The 23,983-nt window shown below is 31.3% G+C and overlaps 2 pseudogenes; both read left to right on the forward strand.

The window, feature by feature from the left end:
* Window positions 1-11,674: 11,674 nt before the first annotated feature.
* LOC120191725 lies at window positions 11,675-12,958 on the forward strand (annotated as a pseudogene).
* A 9,656-nt stretch (window positions 12,959-22,614) lies between these two features.
* Window positions 22,615-22,780, forward strand: LOC120192179 (annotated as a pseudogene).
* The last annotated feature ends 1,203 nt before the right edge of the window (window positions 22,781-23,983 follow it).

Below are 23,983 nucleotides of genomic sequence, written 5' to 3' on the forward strand. Positions count from 1 at the left end.
TTCCCAACACATTATCTCGTGGATTTAACCATTTTCAATTTCTATGCTCATGCCACCCGTCATCCTTTACCGTTGAACCTCCATCAGAAGATAAGATAAACCCAACAAACCCTTGCATTAATAAAAAAAACTTTAGTCCTTAATATTTATACATCCTATCAATTTAGTTATAACTTTAATTTAATTTATTAAATTCAATCTCTAATTAGATACAAAACATAGTGAAGATATAATATGTAGCTGACGCGAATTAAACCCAAGTATTGGACATTCCTGCCTGAACAAGTAGGCTAAGCATCTCAGTTGTGAATGGTATACAACATTTTATATATAATCTGTTACAATTAATGGTAGAGAAGAAAAGAAAAATAACATGTTTGTAAGGGGATTCAAACTTGGAAATTTAAGAGGATGTTTAAGCACCTTAGCCATCAAACCAAACGAATTTTACATTATTATATATATAAACATTAAATTGATTTTTTTTAAAACTCAATTTAATGATTATACATATATAATACTATAAAATTTAATCATATATAAGGTTTGGTTCGATAGCTAAGGTGGTTGTACAGCTTATATATTAAATGTTATTTTTTTCTCTGTCATTAATTATAACATCTTATATATTAGATGTTGTAAACTATTAACAATTGAGATGCTTAGCCTTGTGGTTCAAGTGTGCTCAAGGGATATAAAAGACATAGGTTCCATCACCTTCAGCCTTATATCATTTTTTTCACTATGTTTTGTATCTAATCAGGTGGTGACACATGTCATAAATTGATTAGATACAAAATAAATTAAATAAAATTAATAAATATTCTCTAATCTGGTAGTGACATGTGCCATTACCCAATTGGATATCAAATTAGAATCATGACCAAATTGATAAAAATGTATAAATATTGAAGGTCAAATTTGTAATTATACTAAGTTTTCTAACTGCCACGTCACCTCATTCGTTAAATGTTAACGGCTAGTGGCTTTGATTGAATGCATTTAAATAGTTAGGTGACCTGCTTGATAAAATTTCAAAATTGATGGTCAAAATGTAAAGGGGCAATAGTTAGGAGGTCATACATATAGTTTACCCTATTATCTATTACTACATTATATCATGCTGTTGAAATCAATGGTATTATTCATTGAAATATATTATTTTTAATTTTTTCCTTTGAAAGATTTCCCTTTGTAGCTAGAAGGTAGGATAGAGGTAAAGATTCATTTCACACATGATGGATGCTTTTTTCACCTTTTTGGCCTTTATATTGGTTGGAAAGCAGAAAATTTCTTTGATTTTCACATTGTTCTGTCAGTGACCCTCGGCCCATTACGTATATGTTATGTCAGCTGCAACCAATTTTCTGATTCAGCTTGTGACCGCAAATTTCTAGTGTCTTAATTTTTAGAGTGTAAACAAGTTGTTGAAATGTATAGGAAAACTATATCTGTTATCGGGGACTTCCATTTCTAGAGATTCCAGATTTTTGTCTGACATTTTATTGTTACATCTGCCCCTTGAAGTAGCTATCGGAGCCATTCTGTAGAGGTGCTGGAGGAGTATCATTGAACTTCAATACTTGCATATTCCTTATTGGTTTTTCGGCAATGTTGCAGGTCCTGTTGCTGAAGACATGTTTCATTGGCAGGCAACAATCATTGAACTTCAATACTTGCATATTTCTTGAAGCATGAACATTGAGATATGATGCTCCAAGGATCTTCTGAATATATGGTCTTGAAAAAGAATATCCGAACATCCAATTAACATACTTGACTGAATTTTGGTTCATTTTGGTATTGCTATCGATATGTTTGTTGTTGACGGACCCGAATCCTGAAGATCCATTGGTGCCGGAGATTGCGCACATGTACAAGACAGACAGGAACAAGTACGAGACAACTGCAAGGAGCTGGACCCAAAAGTATGCCATGGGCTAAAGGAGCGCTTTGGCGTATGAGGGGATTGGGGAGGCTGTGTTTCTTTTTCTGTATTATGTGTGAACGGTTTGGTCTGTGTCTTCAAAGCCTAAAATGGGGACTTTAAGGAGGGCCACAATATTCCCTTTGTTAAAAGTAGAAACATCAAGTGTTGCTTCCTTTCATTGTAACGGATAAATGTAACTTTGAGGGAAAAAATAACTTTTTGAGTGCCGAAATCTTAAAAAATGTTCAATACACTCCCTAAATTCACTTTGACTTTTAATGAGATTTTATGAGCCTTGATTCAAAAAAAAATTATTCAAGTATGTAAAACTAATGTTGGAATGTAGATTTGGTAATCTTTAATGGTTTGAATGGCAATCTTGGATCGATTAGGAGGAGGGGTTTGGAGATAGATGTCCAATGTAAAGCTCTGTTGAAAGCAAAGCTCTTATCTTCTTTGGATGCTCTTTTCAAACAAAGTTAGGTAAGTTCTCAAACTATGTAAGTTCATAGAAGACCCGAAGTGGCCATACTTGGGTGTCGAGCAATAGAGTTTGCCACTGTCGGACAAAAAGTATTTTTTTTAAATAATAACAACTTGATTTCTTTAATAAAAACAATAGAACCAATCATAATTACAACACATTCAAGCATAGAGAGAAAAATGGAGACAATGGTCACACAAAATTTCAACAATAGAACGAATCATAATTACAACACATTCAAGCATAGAGAAAAAAATGGAGACAATGGTCACACAAAATTTCTACAAAAATAAAAATATTAAACCCAAAGATACAAAAAAATAAAACATTCCCTTAAGAATGACGATAAACATAAAAAGAACACAATCATCTTCATAAAACTCATTGTCTATGTTGAATAAGACACTTTACGAAGTGATAAAAGAGTGATGAGCAAACCAAACTATCTGACATGTTGCTTTGCTATACAATTCTGATTATATCGACAAACGACATTTTTCTAAAGAAGGGATTTGACTATACATGACTATGTCAAACCAATCAGAAATAAATATCGTGAGAGTCTTTATGCAAGAACCAAAAGGACTACAAAGGTATGCGAAAAACGCACCAAAAGTCATAAGAATCGTGCCACAAAAGCATAGAAAAACATGTCACCTGGACTTAGATTCTTATTCAAAATTAAAAAAAAAACCCTCAAAGAAAAAAAAGGAAAACAAAGGGCATAGTATGAAAAAACAAGAGACTAATAATCTCCAGGGACGAGGCATAGCAAAGATAGTAATTTATTTTCAATCCATTTCTTAATGACATTATTCGAGTCATCTCGAACATTTTTAGGATCATGAGAGAAATCTCAAAATAGATCCTTATAGATCGAAAGTATATTTCATTATTGTGAATAATTAATTTAATATTACATTAATAAACTATAGAAAAATGATTAAATTTTATTAAACACATTATTTTTATTATTTTATTAAAAAAATCTTAAATACAATTAAGATACACTAAATATTAAAAAATTAAATGTGAGTATGATACGAAGCTCGATTTTAAATAAAAATAAAGAATGGTGTATTATTTTATCGCTAGATTGTGATTGGAGAAGTCTAAAAGTTAAAGAATATTTGATAAATTGAAGAATGAGATATGAAAAAGAGAGAAAAATATAATTATATTAATTAAAATTTAATTTAATTAATAAGAGAGATTAAGAAGAGTATCAAAAGTAAAAATTTTATGGAATCAAAGAAAATTATAGGCTCCAATTTAAACATAAAAAATTAAAGGTCCTAATTATAAATATTAAAAATTGGAGGCCCTAATTATAAATATAAAAATTGAGAGCCTTAAGTAGTCGCTCAGGGTGCTCCCAATAGGTGGAACATCTCCTCTTGGCCCTCCCCAATTATTCTTTTAAGTATTAATTAATATTAAAAAATATATATTTTTTTTAAAAAAATTACATGACCCCTTAATTAAAAAAATTTGTATTTATAAAAAAATAAAAAAATACTTTAACCCCGCTTTAATAAATTTCTAATTTCGGCCCTGGACTGCTCCCCTAAGAGTCGATCCTAATCATTGTTGATATCTAATTGTTTAATTGTATATTCTCTAATTGGCTTTCTAGATATCATGTTTTAAAAGTTTATATAGAGAGAGAGTTAGCATCTACTTATACAATGTAAAATTCTTTTAGTTTTACACATATTTATGGACATTGGATGGGTGAAAATAGATGACCGAGATTAAATCCTTATTTTTTTTCCAGTGAATATCTTCGCATCTCCTACCGTTAATCTCAATCATATATTTTCACTCATCCAATAACCCTAAATCTATGTAAACTAAAAGAGCTTTATATATATATATAAGATTCACTTACACAATGTATAACTCTTCAGTTTTACACAGGTTTAAAATATTGTACAAGCTCGTTGTGCACACCTGGTGAATATAATTATTTTTTTGAAATAGTAAATATAATTAAAATTAATATATTAATTTGATTCATATATTAATTTTAACCAAATATGATTACCAAAATTATTATTATTATAATTATAATTTCTGTCAAACACTAAAATAGGTATAAATATTGTAATTATAGCATGCGTGAATTAAGTCTAGTAGTTTCATTCATTCTTTGGAGATATCATATATTCAATATGCGTTATGATATTTGCATATGTGTTTCGATTGTTCCTGATTCTTACGTTCAATAATATTTTTTACAAAGTTCAAATCTAAATATTTTATTTAAGAGTATAATATGATTTACCACTTTACTTGACATTTATTAAATGTTATTTCATTAATTCGTTTGTTTCAATTACAAATATATATATATATATATATATATATATATATATATATATATATATATATTATTCAATTCTACAATACATGTACAAACTTGGAACTTTAACTATAATATAAAGATTGTTTAATATTATGAGTAGGTTGAAAGATATTATAAGTCCTTATATTCTTTTTATATTTTGAATTTAGTTCTTCTACTGTTATTTTCAAAAGTTTAATTTTATTTTTGGAATAAAAAAAATTAAGCCTACTAGTTAAATTTATTAAAATTATTATATTAAAGTTATTGAAGTGAAATTTTAAAGTAAATAAAATATCATCTTAAAATAAATTCAATACCACAATTTTAATATTATTTAAAATTAAAACTTGAATTTTTAAATTTAGAAAGTAAAAATTAAATTCCTAAAGATAAAATCAAAAAGAAAAAATTTCAGAATACTGATAAACACTCAAAAAGATATAAAAGTTCATTTTGAATTGACTAATGATACAAAATCTTAGGTTACAATCCATTTACATAATGTAAAACTATTTTACTTTTACATAGTTTTAGGACTGTTAGATGAGTGAATATAGATGGTTGAGATTAACTCCTTGTTTTTTTTCCAATTGAATATTTTTGTAGGACTATTAATCATCATTTATCTTGTAATAACCCCATTTAAATAAAATAATAAAAAAATAAAAAATAAAACCAGTTAATGAAATTTGGGACCAAATTGCAAGTTTTAGAAAATTACAATAAATTTAGGGACTTAAACTTGAATTTCCCTATTTTCTGTCGACAGAGGAAAAAAAAGATGTGGATTTGGTGTTGAGGGGATTCAAACCCCTGACATCCAGTATGGTTGCCCTCACCCTAGCCATTTAGGTTAGGGTATTGTTACTAATTTTATGGGTAAATATATTATCTAAAGCTTAACCCGTTCAATACCCAAAAATCCCCAAATTCAAACCCCTCAAATCCCTAACTTCCCCCTACCGGCCTTGTCCACCCTGAATTCCCTGTCGTCTGACCACCATTATCATCGCTGTCACCTCCATCCGGCTCGTCCCTGTTCGACAACCAAAAGCCCCTTACCCCTCACCAGAATTGGTCGTCGATCGACGTGTAGAAACCGTTAAAGATTTTTTGTCCCCAAACCCCAAATTAAATTAATCCACTTTCAATCGTCGTTTTATCGTCGTCAGAGTGGGTAAGATAGGGTTTAATTTTTGGGTTAATTTCCTCTTAGTTTTGCTTTATTTTTGGCTTGATTCGAGATGTTTGAAGGTTGAGTTGTAACCAAAGTGGATCGGTCGACCGAAAACGCCCCCGTCGCGGTTGCACGTGCCGACAGTGCGTATGGAATTCATTCGTCAGTCCAAGAGTCTTCTGGAACCGGTTCAGTCAAATCGAATCGGTTCAGTTAGGCCGAACCGAGTCGAGCTGAGTCAACTCGTTGACTTTGACTGACCGTTGACTTTGACCCAAAAAGTCAAATTTTTGAAAAGTCATATTTTATGTTTTTTGACGTCATGAGTCCAAATTCAAAGTCCGTTTTGCCAAATTCGAGCACGAAAACATCTGAATTGACCATCAAACTCAAGCATGCATATGTACTTAAGTAATTTAGTTACGAATAATTAAATTAAGGTTAGATACTGATCAAATATTTTTATTTGAAGGTACTCGAGACTCTCCCGATCGCTCGACATATCGACCTAGCTCCTCTTGATATGTTCAAACTCGTGATCCAGTAGTCACTCGTATGTCCCGTAAACCTTATGATTGAATAGATTAAATATGTTACTCCGCTAGTAACCCAATTTTATTATGAATTAGGTTTTAGCACTGCTACAGAGCATGGTGAAGCAGGTGTTCAGTAGACACCCTGACCGACCCCATTTTGCGAGGTGTGTTCTTTATGTGTTATGTATGTTTTATCTGTTTTAAAACGTGTTTTCTGAATTTACTGATTTAGCAAACCTTTAAACAACTATGATATGATTTACTGATTTACTGTTTATGAACTATGATTGTTTGATATATATTATATGGTTTCTTGTTTACACTGAAAATATGATTATGCTGATTACGGATTCATGGAAATTAATGCTTACTATGTGAAATGTTTTATTGATATATTGTTTTGGGTAGGATACTAATCTATGGAGGTTCAGCTCTGATCAAGCTGGTAATATCTTACGAACCTAAGGCGATCCGTGGGTAGGCTCTGAGGCCCCGAGAACTTTCTTGGGTAGGCTCTCAGGCCTCAAGGTACTCCCTTAGGATGGCTCCGATACACAATGGGTATAAAGTAGCGCTTATGGATGCAGTTCTAGGGGAACTGCATTTTGGTGTACGGGAGGAGGGTAACTATGAGTTTTAAATTCAACTTATCGATGACCTTTAAGAAACCTTACTGAAACACTCATTGATTGTTTTATCTATTATATTTTACTTGCACCATTGGAACACACTGAGTCACCTAGCTCACTATTTTCAGACTGTTTTCCCCTTCAGATACTTTTAGATACGCACCTCGAACCAGACACTTGAAGGATCAACACATTTTTACAGAGCATTTTGTTGTAATGTTTCTATCTTCCGAACTGCTTTTATTTACAGTGGCATGTGTCTTTCTTTTGAAATACTTATTTTTATGATTTTTACTGCGATGTATTTTATTTTACTTAAATACTAACAATTTTATATTTACTCATTTAATTTTCATCGATATTAACTATACGTCCTTTTTGTTAAATGTTGTTTATAATATGGTTTTAAATTATCGAAAACATTTTAGAAATTTTAATGTAATCCGTTAGACCTAGTCGTAATGCATAGGCTGAATCTAGGGGGTTACATATCTATTTTCACTCATCCAACTGTTATAAATCTATGTAAAAGCAAATGAGTTTTACATTGTATAAGTGAATACTAATCTCAAAATCTTATTGTAATCTTATTTTATCTAATTTTCTTCTCATTTCGCTCTTGCAGCTACTGACTTACACATCAAAGTATTGTGTCTCTAACCATTTTGTTCGCCTTGACATAAAACCTAGACCACGAAAATCACCTCGAATGTATGTATGATGGTATGATATTTCCATTTTTCTAAGCACAATGCCTTAACTATGTATATTCAACAAATGGTTAAAAATATTAAGCGACAATGGTTAGAAAGAGTGTTGTTTTTTTTTAAAATTTCCGAGTTTAAACAGTTGCATGTGCAGGGTGAGCATACATTGTCAATGATTAAAAAGATTATAAATAAATATTATCTTTCAATCACCCGAAACTATTAAAAAAAAGCCAATTGGTTGGGATGGATTTCTTCTTTAGACAAGTTATGCATGTGGGAGGGACCAGAATATGGGATGGCAAGTTGGAAGCAACAACATGGTGGAGTTTTAGTAATGAATGAATAGTTTGGGACATTGAGGACAAGTTAATGTCTCCACCTTTGCATGATGCAACCAGATATTATGAATTACCAATGGCACATGACATGGGACCTTCACATTTCTATTATAATAATAACGTGTTCCAAGTTTTGCATGTAACAAGCAACACCAATCTTAACGTCGTACAAACAAGCAACAACAATCAAATAATGTCAAAAAAAAAAACGTAATACAAAATTGTTTCATTAAAAATATCTCAATTAATATAAAATGCAAAACCCTAGTCAAATTGAATACTATTTCTTTAAATAGTTTGAGATGTTTACAAGATAATATATGTTTAGAACTTTTTTAACCAATTGATAACGATTACATACCCATATGTAACTGTTCGAACTCAAGACTTTTAGAGAGAATAACATTTCTTTTTACCACTATTTATTAAAATATACTATTTAAAATTTTTATTGTCCGTGAAAATAAATAATTTTAACATCTCAATACATATAGAACAAAAATACATTATACAACCCGCACTGTGATGATGAGTTCTTAACAACCTGTGGGCCATTTCTTCTTAATTGATTATTGTCCCCTTCTTTTCATGAAACAAATAGATATATAAACATGAGAAAGTAGTGGCCACTGCCAGAACAAGTGCATGGGATGTTTGATTATTGCTTAAGTTTGAAGCTTATGTTCAAAAACCTTTTCAAACATGACACTATCTTCGTTTCTTTCTTTAGGATAAACTACATCATTACACATTAAATTTTAAGGATACTAAGATGGTTTTTTTTTTTTACAAATAAAGAGGTATTGCATTAACAGATATCAATTCTTCTCAGAGCAGCTTTGTCAAGAGTGAATACGATTGAGGTGGCTTCGGTTAAATTATTTATTTTAATCTTGTATGTCGATGATATTTTATTTATTGAAAATAGTGTATTATCATCGGTTAAATTATAATCAGTGAAAGATCTTGATTTCAAATTTTGAGGGGACCAACATATATACATAACATATCTGGTTCATTGAAATAAAATAAAGAGAGAACGTACGTATTGAAACAAATTATGTGTATATTTTATTTAATTTTTATGTATTAAAGCATATAAATATATATTAAAAAATGATTTCGGAAGACTTGATGAAAATTTGAAGGGTTTGATAAAACTTTTGGAGGGTCTAATCAAAATTTTCAAAGATTTTAAAACAACTAAATAGAATTTTCCAAAAGTTTTGAGAGATTAATAAAGTCTTTCAAAAGATTTAAAGGGACAAATTAACATTTTCAAAAAATATAGGGGCTTGTAACATTTTACCAAAAGTTCGGGGTTATGTCCTCTCAATTATATTCTATTAGTAGTTATGGTTAATTCAAAATTTTAGCATGAAAGATTTGAGAGGAATGCTTATATTTTTTTGAACGAATCAAATGATTTCAATGATTAATATTTTTTTAATTATTATTATTTTGAGATCCTAAATTCGAACACCGTATATACAAAAATATTAATCTTCATTGTCAAAATGTTATCATACATCATATTTAAAAATATAAATTATAATTATAAAATTAAAAATATAATCATCCCTATAATTATATAAATTCACACATCATTCTTTTAATTACATTCCATGATTTGAAACCCTCTCTCTTAATTTGTTATATAAAATAAATAAATTAATTTATAATTTATCAAAATAATATTTAAGATTATAAACAGAATTACGTCTACTCCTAAAGATGACAATTTCAATTTTAATTTTCTAATTATAAGACAATTCAAATTTTAATATTATTTTTTACTATAGTTGACGAGAGAGAGGTGAGAACTAATGAGAAAACAGAAAAAGGCTGCAAAATAAGCAATGGGCAAAGGAAACGCGCCGCAGGTGGGTGGGATGGGAAGAGCGCGTTTTTCACCTTTTGAACCGCAAAGTAATTTGAAAGCTGTAAAACCAAACTCAACCCATGCCTTTTCCTAGTCATCAATAATTATAAGAGTTAACTGTATCATATATTTTTAAATTATATATTTTATTTTAAATTAGTCTTTAAATTTTTAAATGTTCTAATTTCATACATAACTTATGATTATCATTTTAAATTAGTCCTTCATATTTTGAACATTTCAATGCCATCCCCAAACTACGACATGCATTCTAAATTAGTCCTTGGAATTTTTTAACATTCCAATTTCATCCCTAATTAAAGAAGAAGATATTAAAAAAATTAATGTATAAAGTTCATTGAAAAAATCTAAAATTGAATGACTAAAATAGGAGTGAGAAAAAAATTAAGTGATGATATGTGTTGTTTACCCGAACAACTAAATAATTAAAATTTTCAGAGTATCCTAGAGCATTTATTTTTCAAGTATTTCATTAATCTATAAAATCTGAACATTTTCTTATATAATGAGACGGTTAAAACAGAAATTACACTTTTAACTAACTAAGCCCATAATTCCACGTGTACGAATCAGATTCAGTCATGTGATGCGACGGCTTGTATCTAACCGGTATCTTTGGTGTGTGATCAACCGCTACTTCCGATTAGACGTACGCATCCGTCCATCATTAGAAGACATATACCTAAAATATAATATATTTATTTATTCAAATTATTGAAAATTTTCTGATACCCACTAACAGTTCAAAATCTTCATAAATAATATTAAATAGATTATATGTATGGTTTATATATAAACAAAAATCTTTGTATAAAGATATTATATATTCAAAAAAAAAAAATTAATTTTAGGTGTTGGATCTTATAAAAAATTAAATTGAGTTAATTTATTAAGTGAATTCAACTGTTAAAGAGAGTGAGATTTAAATTTGATTGATTATATCTACATGATATACGTATGTTGTCAATGATTAAAAAATATTCCAACAGATAACCCTCATAATCACCCAAATTATTTTTAAAATGTAAAGTACATAAATAGTCCCCGACTATAAAGTGTTACATTATTGAGTCGTCTGACTATTAAAATTTATAAAACGATCACTTAATTATTCATATTTTCCAAACTTATCATTTTCCGTTTAAAAATTTAACGTTCGTCTGAGTTGAACGTTAATCTACTAACTGAGATATGATAAAATTTGATCTCATACCCATTTGAGTTGTATAGTTGTTTAAGATTCTGATATTAAATTTTTTTATACATTGGTCAACAAATTAACGTTCAATTCAGATTGTAGTCAATTTTTAACGAAAAAATGATGAGTTTGGAACATATCAATAATCGGGTGATCATTTTATAACTTTTAATAGTCGGGAGACTCAAAAAAGATAGTTAAGAGATTATTTTGTAACTTTTAATAGTCAAAAGATTAAAAAAAAGAAAAATTCTATGGTAGAAGGACCATTTGTGTACTTTACCTCAAAAAAGAACACTTCAGTCTGCCCCCACTTTTGTTGTTTTTTCCGTACACTTTGTTTTAAATACCACATAGCCTACCCTTCGTTGTTTTTGAACGCTCTTTCCCTTTTTACATACCCAAAACATAAACTTTTCAATCTTTGAAAACCTTTTTTGCAGGTTTCTGATTCAGCCTTTTGTCTTTGATCTAAGCTTCATCTTCCCCCACTTTACTCTCCATTGATGCCATTCGAAAGAATCTGAGACCACCTAAACTAGAAAAACATCATCCTCAAAATGGACCAAGATTTGCTATGTCCCCAACGTAAAACCCTCACAAAAATGTTCAGTAAACAACAGTCTTCTACACCCACAAAAGTCGTTCGGGTATCAGTGACGGACCCTGACGCAACGGACTCCTCCACCGATGACGAAGCCGATTTCTATTGTCGCCGGCCGAGAGTGAAACGCTACGTCAACGAGATCAGGATCGAGTCCACCGCTTCCAAACCCAACTTTCCCGGCAATACCCGCAAGAGGACTGCCGCTTCCGCTAACGTCACGGAGCCCAAACGTAGGCCTCTCAAGCATTCTTCATCGAACGGGAACGGGAGGAAGTTCAGGGGTGTACGGCAAAGACCGTGGGGAAAATGGGCGGCGGAGATTCGCGACCCCACTCGGCGCGTACGGGTGTGGTTGGGTACTTACCAGACTGCTGAAGAAGCTGCCTTGGTTTACGACAATGCAGCGATCAAGTTCCGAGGGCCCGACGCTTTGACCAACTTCATTAGTCCCCCAGCTGAAGAATCATCGGAAAACCAGAAAACATCGACGTGGCTTCGGTTTCTGGGTACCAATCGGGAGACGATTCACCTCGCAATCTTTCATCTCCGACGTCAATCTTCAACTTTCAAACCCAATCGAGTGAAGAAGAAACATCAGTCGAACCCGAAAAACCTGCTCATGAAATCCAAAAAGAAGAGAGTAAAGCGCCGCAGCGGCCGGCATCCAGTGATTCCGCATATCATTTGCCTCTCGATTTCCCTTTCCTCGATGAGTTCTTCAATGATCAGGTTCCTGTACTGTCACTCTTTGATTATAGTTCAACGATTTGTCAGACAGTAAAGTGTTCGACCAACATCTCCATGACATTTTCCTCGTTACGTCCGGAGAGTTTGAGAGCTACTCCTTTCCGTCGGCGTCATCTCAAGGAGACGATTATTTTGAAGAAATCGGTGATTTATTCTTGTTAGATCCACCTGTGTCGAATGTTTGCCGTCGTTAAATGTTTGCCGGCAGTTTTGGATTGACGGACGATGACTAACGAGCTGTTTTTAACGTTGTAATGCCTTTTATGTTTATTTCCTAGGGTTGAGTGGGATTTTGCTGGGTAGAAGAGTGTACTACAATTTTAACGGAGAAATAGCCAAATGGGATCTGGAAAACTATTTTTTATTTAACTTTTATAATTTTAGTGAATGTTTTTCTTTGGTTGTGTCATAGTTTCTCAAAGTTTAATTTTAATTATTCTGCACGAACTAAATAATTTTAGTAATAAAAAAATTATTGTTATTTTTTAAGATTTTAGATTCGAATATTAAGGATATCGGATATGTGAGCTTTTAATATCAAATAATTAAGAGTTATTTTTGAATATATATTATCTTATATTTACTTCATGTTAATAAAAATTAATTCTAATTAATCTAGATTAATTTATATTATGTATCTAGTTTTTTAATAATTTTTTTAACGAGAATTTTTTATATATACAAATATTTTAAGTCAAGATCTATTAAAACGATCCAGAACTGTTGAGCACTTGAATCATCCTTTCGTAATTTTAGTGAGTGTTTTAGTGACGTTTCAGTAGGTATTATGCAACACGTGCGAATTTTTCTAATGCACACGGTGGCATTCCTTTTGCCCCAACATGAGCTGGCGCAATTTACGGTTCGGGCCGGTCAACTGAGTCTGAGTCGGTGCCACTCGTGTGTGAATCCGAGACACTTTTTAATGAAATTATTTTCATAAGTTATTTATTTAAATTATATTTCTATTGAACTAAAAGGTACAAATGGAAAATTAGTATTGAGTTTAGTAAATTTACTTAAGTTAATTCTTTAATTTATTTTTTTTAAATTTAATTTTTTATGATGCGGTGTAAAATTATAAAACATATTACCAAACTAAAATGAAGAAGATTATCAAATTTGAGAACTATATGAATGAAAATTTTAGAAACTGAAATTTAAAATTGAAAATTTAAAAAGATAAAAAATATTAAATTCAAAAATTAAAATTTACGTTTTCCCTAAAAATTAATAAAAGTGAATATTGTTACTGAAATTATTGGGTAACTGAAACTCGGTATGCTTCACTGTTACTCAGATCATGAAAATAACGATATGTTTTGGGGAAAAAATGCAAATTCTTAATTAAATTATTACACCAACTGCCATGCACACGTTTAGGCCCAGTCGACATAAAACTCAACTTAAATTTTGTAATAATTATTGTCAAATAATAAATAGTATTTAAATAAATATCATTTTATAATTACTTTAAATTTATAAAAATAACTTATAATTATCTTCATATTTAAAAATAATTACCATAAATATAATGCAACTTTTTTATGATTTTAAAGTAAAAAATATTGCAACTGTTGTATAAATATCTTTATATATTTTAAGATCTAAATTAGTAAATAAATTTGAATATTAGTTTAATGGATATAATTGTCATTATGATGTTTAATGAATCATTAGTTCAGATATACTTTAACATATTTAGTTTCGATTTAAATATTTGGGAATTGAATTCATTTAGTAGTTTTAGTGATAAAAAATGTTCTCTAGAAGTCTTTGGATCGAGTAATTACATCTTCATGATGTGTGTGTCTCAACATAAATTATAAGTTCAACATAACATAATATAAAATAAAATGTAAAGATCAAATAAGTTGATTTAACTTTTTGGAACTTGGATTGAAAATAAAATTTCATATCATCCCCGTCAAGTATGGGAACAGCTGACTAAATACACAGGGGGTAGATCTATAGCAAGTTTAGAGTAGACTCGAATTTATCTTAAAATTTAATTTTTTTATTAATTATCTATTTTATTAATTATATTTATCCTAAAAGCATACTTATATTTATCCGTATGAAAATTTTATATCATTAATATATTTATACAAATATTCAAAAATATTTATGGATCCCGTACCATACAGATGTAAAAAAAAAAGGTGTGGGAGATTTTTATCAACTTGGTCTTTGACATTTTGGCACCGAAAACACAAAGCTTTTCATGTCCCACCTAAGATTAACAAACAAAATTAGACGTGGAAAAGGAGCATGTTCTTTTCTTGTCCTCTAATTGGATATCTAAATCAACTTTTTCTTTTAATTTTAATAATGCGTATGTTCTATCCAATAACAAGTCAAATAAAGTGTGTTTAGCTGCAAATCATAGGGTTAACAGCAAAAGCTCATAGTTGTAGGGTTGTAAATGAGACGAGACATATCTTGTATTCGAGATCGACTCGATCAAGGCTCGATAAATACTAGGATCGAATGGACTCGAATCGAGCTCGAGCTCGACTCGAGTTCTTAACGAGCCTAAACAAGCTACTCGATATTCGACTCAAAAAGCTCGTGAGCAGCTCGAAAAAAATGTTTCATTATAATTTTAGATTTTTTAAAATTACATTATTAAAAATATATTAAAAATACACTATTGATAATTATAAAATTTTAAAAATATGTTAAAAATTCTATAATACAACTACCCTCAAATTTTAATTTTTTTTAATTAATCAGCTCAAGTCCAATTGTTACATTGTATATTACTAAAAGAAAAATAAAAGCTCATTTAATTAAACACATGTTAGATTACACGTGTTTGGTTGATTTTTTTCTTTCTGTTTTAAATTTTTACTGCACAAGTACTTAACAACATAGAAAAATAAAAAAATAAGAAAAACACCCAAATAATAGAAAAATTGAAAATGGTTAAAAATTATTTTTGAATAAATATTCTTATATTTATTTTAAATTAATAAAAAAATATATCTAATGACAAATATTTAATATATTTCTAATGATAATAATTTTAATAACTGATTTTTTAAATTGTTGTTATATTTTAAGATTTCGGGTTCAAATATCATAAATATCAATGGTTTGAGCATTTAATATCAAGAATCAAGATACTATATTGTACTTACCTCATAAATCGGTACCAAATCGATTAATTAATGTATTTGCAATGAACCCTAAACTCCAAAACCCAAACTATAAACCCTACACCATAAATCATAAACCCTAAATCCTAAACCAATTATGTGATAGGGGTTAAGTTATGCAAATGAAGGTAACATACACATTATGCAAAATGATGGTATGTGACTCCTAAATAAATCATTCACGTACTTATACATAAACATATCAACATGCAAAATAAATATACACAACTAATTAAAGACAACAATCCTAAACAGGGACTAAATTAAGAGAAACCTAAATGTGAGGACTAATATAAGCTAAATATACTAACTTTAGAATGATGATTAAATTCATGTAAATGTAAAATTAAACTTACAAAATTAGAATTAAACCAATGACTTAAATACAAAATGCGCATAAACTATAGGGTCTTATATGCAATTGATCCTATTCGGTTTAAGCTAAAATAATATGGAAAATAACATAAATGACATATGAACATTTAAAACTCCGTTATGAGACGCATCATTGTACACTACAAAGTTCTTGTCAGACTCGGGTTGAACCAAGACTGGAGGTTCTATCAAAATCTTCTTTAACTTTTCAAAACTCTCTTGGCACCCCGGAGTCCAAGAAAATTTTACCTATTTCCTCAATAATTTAGTTAGGGGTAATGCTATTATCGAAAAGTTTTTAACAAACCTTTGGTAATAACCAGCTAACCCCAGAAAACTCCAGACTTCTGACACATTCTTTGGAACTTCCCACTCTAAAATGGCTTTAATTTTTTGGGGATCTACTCGAATCCCTTCTGCATAAATTATATGTCCAAGAAATGTCACTTTCTTCAACCATAATTCACATTTGGAGAGTTTGGCATAAAGCTTCTTTTCTCTTAAAGTCTATAGAACGATCTTCAAATGCGAACTATGCTCTTCTTCCGACTTCGAATACACTAAAATATCGTCAATGAATACCACAACGAATCGATCTAAATAAGGTTGAAATATTCAGTTCATGAGATCCATGAAAGCAGCAGGGGCATTCGTAACTCCAAACGGCATCATGATAAATTCATAATGACCATACCTCATTCTGAATGCCGTCTTTGGAATATCTTTATCTTGAATCTTCAATTGATGGTACCCAGAACGTAAATCAATCTTCGAAAACACTGAAACGCCCTTTAACTGATCAAACAAATCATCAATTCGGGGGATGGGATACTTATTCTTGATGGTCACTTTATTGAGTTGCATATAATCAATGCAAAGACGCATGGATCCATCCTTCTTTTTGAAGAACAAAACTGGAGCTCCCCATGGTGAGACACTCGGTCTGATAAACCCTTTGTCCAGTAATGCTTGTAATTGGATCTTTAATTCTTGTAACTCTTTTAGGGCCATTTTGTATGGTGACATGGCAATAGGTGCAGTTCCCGACATTACCTCAATCTGAAATTCTACCTCTCTGTTTGGAGGCAAACCCTGTAACTCTACAGGAAAAACGTTAGAAAACTCTCTGACTATAGGAATTTCTTCAATCTCCTTCTCTTTTGCTCTCACATCCAACACACTTGCAATAAACCCTTGACATCCCTGTAGCAATAACTTCTTTACCGATATCACTGATATTACATTAGCCAATGGATTCCATCATTCACTAAATACAATAACTTCTATATCTTCTGAACTTCTCAACGTCACTCTTTTCAGTCTACAGTCAACATTAGCGTAATAACGACATAACCAGTCCATTCCAGTATTACCTCGAATTCGTCAAAAGGTAATTCCATCATACTAGTAGGGAATTCAATTCTCTGAATCTGTATAGGACACCCTCGACATACCATATTAACTCGAGCACTGCATCCTAACGGATTAGTCACTATTACCTCACTGCTAGTAGATTCTAACGAAATATTCAATTCTTTCACTAAGTTACTATAAATGTAAGAATATGTAAACCTCGAATCAATTAATACAAACACATTCTTGTCATACAACTGAAATATACCTGCTATTATTTCTGGGTCATCTCTATCCTCGCTAGTCTTGAGATTATACACCCGAGCTGTGGAGCGTATCTTTTATGGAGTCGAGGATTTTGACTGACTTCTTCCTCTACCTCTACCTGTTCCTCTCTGTGTAGCCGAGGCATACCTCTCTGGCTGAGCAGATTCACCCGCTAACATGGGACAATCTCGAACAAAAATGTCTGATGTCCCCATATTTAAAACATGCTTCAAAAATAATTCTACATATCCCCGAATGGTTCCTTCCACAATGTGGACATTGTCTGACTTGGCTCGGGTTAGATTTCCCAGCTCCAGATCCCACTGACTGTGTCTGTCGACCCCTCATCTGATTTGATCCCCTTGCAGAAGATGCAACTAACTCTGATCTCGCTTGGGGTCGAGAACTCACATCTCTGCCCCTTTTTTATGGTGCAACACTCGATGATACACCCGATTTTTTTTGAAGTCTAAACTCGGGAATCCCCGAACCTCTCATTTTGAGCTCTTTCTAGAGCTTTAGCACGGTTCACCACTTCTTGAAACAAAGATAAATTCAACACAATAAGCATCTCTTTCAGACGAGGACGCAATCCCTCAACAAACCAATCACAAACACCATTCTCTGTAGGAATTAATTCCGCAGCGAAACGGCTCAACTTGTTAAATTCACATTCGTACTCATACACTGTACGATTCCATTGCTTGAAATTCATGAACTCTTGCTTCATATGTCGGATGAACTGATATCCGATATATTTATGCTTGAACTCTTCTAAGAACAAAGACCAAGTTACTTGATCACCGGGCATTCTTAATGTAACGTTGGTCCACCAAATCCTTGCTTGCCCTCGAAGCAATGAGACTATTCCATCCAGCTTCTCTGGATCAGAACAATGAAGTCCCTCAAGCATGATTTTTACATCATTAAGCCAAAGGTTCACAGTAACAGGACCCTCTTCGGCTTCACCTCTAAACTCTGGTGCTCCTAAACCCTTCAACTCCTTTGCAATATTCATTCTCGGAGTTGAAGTAACGGAAGGTTGGAAATGCGCCAATACCGCGTCCAGTGTTCTGAAGAACACATTTTGATCACTCACATGCACTCCAAAGGGTGCATGATCTTCACTCTGCCTGGACAGGGCAGGTGAATTGTTACTTTCAGCGGGCCTATCGTCTCTCGCTTTACTTCTAGAGCTACCATGTTCGGACATCTATAAAAAACATACCCATATCGTTCTATCAGCAAAACAACATACTTAATATTATATCATATCAGAAGTTTTCGTTATTTTGTTGACATGTATACCTTATAGGACACTCTAGACTTCGGTTTATGGTGAGAATCGACTAAATCGTAGCTCTGATACCATTAAATGTAACACCCTTAACCCATATCCGACCCGAATATGAGTCTGAGGTGTCACATTGACTTTTCAAACTTTGACACTTAAAGAAAAACAAAGAAATTTTAAACTTTTATTAAAACCAAATACATTAATTTACATAAAAGATACCACAAAATACAAAATCGATCAGAGCATTTGTAATTAACCACTTATTACATGCCAACACTCTATACACAACCAAAATACATACTTTGTCAATTACTTTTGATATGATCTTTTAGTAGTGATGATGTCATTGTCGTCTCTATTATTGCTCCTCTTGATTCTTGGTACCTACGTGTAAATCACTTACACGCTAAGTCATAGACTTAGTGAGGCATAATATAAATATATATATATATATATATATAACAATGCATTCATGAACATGCATTCTTACCATCTGATCATGACATATTTATTTGTATGCATTTATTTCACTATAACATATATGACGGTAACATGCACATATAAAACATATATTCTTATGCTAATTCCACTTTAACTTATCTTTGAATTGCCCAAGTACATTATGGAGAACAAAGGTATGTGAGTACATAGAGGTTGTGCACTATGCTGTCACCACAGCTCGTATAATTCCCTCAAGGGACACTAAATATATTTGTTGTTCCGAAGAACCATATGTCCCGACCACTGATAATCCCTCGACTCTTGGCATACCAATTATACATATAGCTCTCATATTAAATAACATGGGCTTAATTATAAATACATTTCTCATTTCATATCTCTTTCATCACTGTCCATGTAAACACATAAGTCACTTCATATGATCATTTTCATTATTTCACATATTTGGAAGAATTCTCTGATAATGGCATTCATTCATATAATACCATGTTAATCATGAATGAAAAATGCATAAAATCACTATAACGTTAACACAAATATATGTATGCATGTGCATAAATATAAAACATAAATTCAATGATAAGAGATAGACTTATCGCAAGTCTTGTCTCAATTCCATTTCATCTAGGATATGCACTCACCTTGGCCTTGCTTATTTTGACTTGATCCTAATCCTTTGTTTGTTCCGGAATGAAATTACGTTCTATATCTACATAGTAATACATTGATACTAATCAGTATACTAATTAATATATTCTAAACTATCATTCCTTAGGCTAAAAAGAAAGCTATTTTTACCTTTTAATGAAGGTATGCATCGATGCACTCTACAGTGTATCGATGCATTCCTTAATGGGTGCATCGATGCACTACCTGTGCATCGGTACACAAATCTCATTCGATGTTTATATTTTAAGCGGGTGCATCGATGCACTCCTTATGCATCGATGCACTAATGGCATTCGATGTTCATTTATTTAAGAGTGCATCGGAACACATTGAATGTGCATCGATGCACACAGCCCAAAAATGATACTTTGAGCACGAAAATCCCTTCCTAATCCTCTCACTTTTCATATTTCACTCCTTTTATATTCTTAACTCTTATACACCTATTTAAACTAATTACTACTCATTCAATATCTCTTAAACTTCAAATCCATTCATCCACATAGAATTTAAGAATCTCACTCAAATTCCACATGTTCTAAATCTGATTCTAACCCTTCATATCCCTTAATCAAGTTGGTGACAAGTCAAATTCAACTTCCAATTCTCATTATAAACTTTATTTCAAATTTCATTCAAGAACTCCAAATCTTTAATTCTTCCTACTCCCATAATCTTGTTGTTTTAAAGAAAATTAAGCTTTCCTTAAGCTTAATTAGCATCTAAGGAGCAAAACCAAACTTAAATCTCAACTAATAACAACTAGTAAGAATTCTTACCTTTGCCTTGGCTCATCGCACAAAAAAAAGGAGGAGAAGAGATGTCTGGAAGCTTGGATATTTGCTTCCTCTCATAAAATGGCCTCCATATATATCTAACCAAATTAATTATTTTCCTTGCAAATTTAACCCTATACCAAATTACAATACTTTTCAATTATTTTGCTTTAGTCACCAAATTCTAAAATTTTATAATTTAGTCACTAACCCGATATTGAGGCTGTTACACTAAATGTGAGGACTAATATAAACTAAATATACTAACTTTAGAATGATGATTAAATTCATGTAAATGTAAAATTAAACTTACAAAATTGGAATTAAACCAATGACTTAAATACAAATGTGCATAAACTACAGAGTCTTATATGCAATTGATCCTATTCGGTTTAAGCTAAAATAATATGGAAAATAACATAAATGACACCTGAACATTTAGAACAAATAAGAAAATTTAAACAAATGTGATTGAAATACAAAAATTAAAATATAACATACCAAACTATAAATTTATTAAACATGCATATACATATTAAACATGTGGGTCCAAACTTCCTGTCGGCAGCCTGCTTACATAGTAAGCGTGTCATTAATAGAGTTCCCTTTTTAAACCAGCTTCGACTTGCTTAAGAAACTGTTCTACAAGCTTCTGCATGTTGGGAAAACAAAAGAAAAAATGAGATTCTTGGTTACTTTTTTCGTTGAATTATTCTAAAGGTTTCAAATTCATCACCTGGAGTATCAGTTTGGGATGAACAAAATCCATAAGAAGCTTCTGAAGCTTTCCCTGTGTAATGAACAATCTGATAGAATCACATCATGCAGAATGTCACTTCTGTTTTTCCATATGAACAAAATCCACAACAAACTTACCTTTTACGTGAGGGATCAGCTAGGATTTCTGATGCAAGTTCGATCAAAACATCTTCCCATCCGAGTGGGATTGGTTGATCATCAGCAAAAGGATAGCTGCATTGGCAGAGTCCTATAAGGTGGGGAAATGGATTGCATTCATAAATTTACTGGAAAAAGAAGGGAGATTTGCTTCAAGTTCTTACTTGTGTGCTTTGCAGGCTTCAAGAGCCATGATTGCTTTCCTCAAGTTTTGTTTTGATTTGGCAGCAATCTTGGTAGCAAAATCCATGGACAGGTCAAACTCCTCTTTCCTTGCAATCTGAACAAGTACCTCCATAATCTGCAAAGTTAACAGCCACAGTGTTAACATGATTAAATGTAAGCAATTTGGCAAGGAAAGCATTTGGTGCCTTGTCAGCATCATAAAGAACTATAACTGAAATAAATACACAACATTATTGGCTTTGAGTTGATTGCTTTAAACTGTTCAAGAGGAAGTTTGCTTGAAGAATGAACCGAACCTTTGTAATTTGCCTTGAAACTATCAGTGCTGATTTAAGGAGTAATTACATAACCGGCGCTTATTTCTTTGACTAATCCCATTAATGCATATTTAGCATTTGTTTCCAAGTTTACATTGAGCTCGAAATGATGAGCACTTGAAGCGAGTGGAACAAGGACCTGTGAATTCCAAATTGAAAACAATCCCAGTATCCTACATCGGTAGGTTTAAGGCAGCTTTGCGCTGGGGGATATTATCAAAGGATAGGATACGCAAGTTTAAGGCAGCGTTGCGCTGGGGGCAATGACGCAGCTCATGAGGTTGAGGCGCGTCTATTGCTCTGGTTGAAAAGTATTTCCAAACCCCCTCTTAGGTCTCGAGCTTGAATCGAGCTCAAAATTAAGCTTCAATTGAACTCTTAAAATTTTTTTTAAGTTCGAATCTTTTCGAGTTTGAGTTGAATTTTAATATTATTTTTCGAGTTTGAGCTGAGCTTGATAATTTTTAGCTCGCGAGTTTTCGAGTCAAGTCGAGCTTACATTTAAAGTTTTCGAATTCAAGTCGAGTTTAGCAATACTCGAGCTCGGCTTGTTTACACCCTAATTATGTGTTCAAACTTAAAAGCTTAGTCAATATCGCTAAATAAAGCTCCACTTTCCGACACTTTTCGATTTTAACATAATTAACTAATCCAATTGAATTAATTCAGTTAAAAAGTAGGTCACCAAATTAATTTGGTTTGGGGAATAATTAATTTTTTTAGTATTAGGTTAATAGTTAATTCGGTTTGAAATCAGTTAATTAATCATATTAATTGAATTAAATATATTATATTATATATATATTAAATAAATATTTTAAGCTAAAACCTATTAGAAATTAAGAATAAATTATTTTTTAATCATATTAGACTCGTTAAATTATCAAGACCTAATTAAAATTTAATACAAATAAAAAAATACCTCTATTAAGCTCAAATTAATCTAACTAAAAATTTATAAAAAATTCGGTTTGGTTAATATTTTCAAAAGAAGTTCAGTTCGGTTAACGATTAAAAAAAATCGGTTAATTTAGTTAATAAAAATCCGATTCATTCATCGATCGAATTAATCAATTGAACACCCCTAATACTTCATATAATAATTAATAATTGTTTTTATAATTTTGATTTTTAAATTTAAATTTATTATATATAAATATTATATTTTAATTTTGTATATTTTTAATTTAAATATATTTCGATTATCAATCCTATAATTTTAGTTATTAATTAAGATGTTATATTGTATCCATAACATAATATATATATAGTGATGTAAACCGAATAGGCGTAATGATAAAATTAGTTCTTAATATTTGTATAATGGTCATTTTGTTTCATATTATTTTTTTGAAATATTTATACAAACGTTGGAGGCTAAAATGTTAAAAAATCAAATTGATCATTTATACAAACGTTGGGACTAATTTTGTTATTATACCAATCCATATCATAAATTCTTTTTTTGGACTTAATATATAGAGTGATTATAAGGTAATATATTCAAAATATTTTTAATTATTGAACGCATATACACCTTACAAACGCAACTGCTCAAACTTAAATTTCTAAGAAAAATAATAGTTCTCTTAACTATCTATTCTAGTTGATAGA

The sequence above is a fragment of the Hibiscus syriacus genome, unplaced genomic scaffold (genome assembly GCF_006381635.1).
Source record: "Hibiscus syriacus cultivar Baekdansim isolate YM2019G1 unplaced genomic scaffold, ASM638163v2 tig00116971_pilon, whole genome shotgun sequence".
In the NCBI taxonomy this organism is placed as follows: domain Eukaryota; kingdom Viridiplantae; phylum Streptophyta; class Magnoliopsida; order Malvales; family Malvaceae; genus Hibiscus; species Hibiscus syriacus.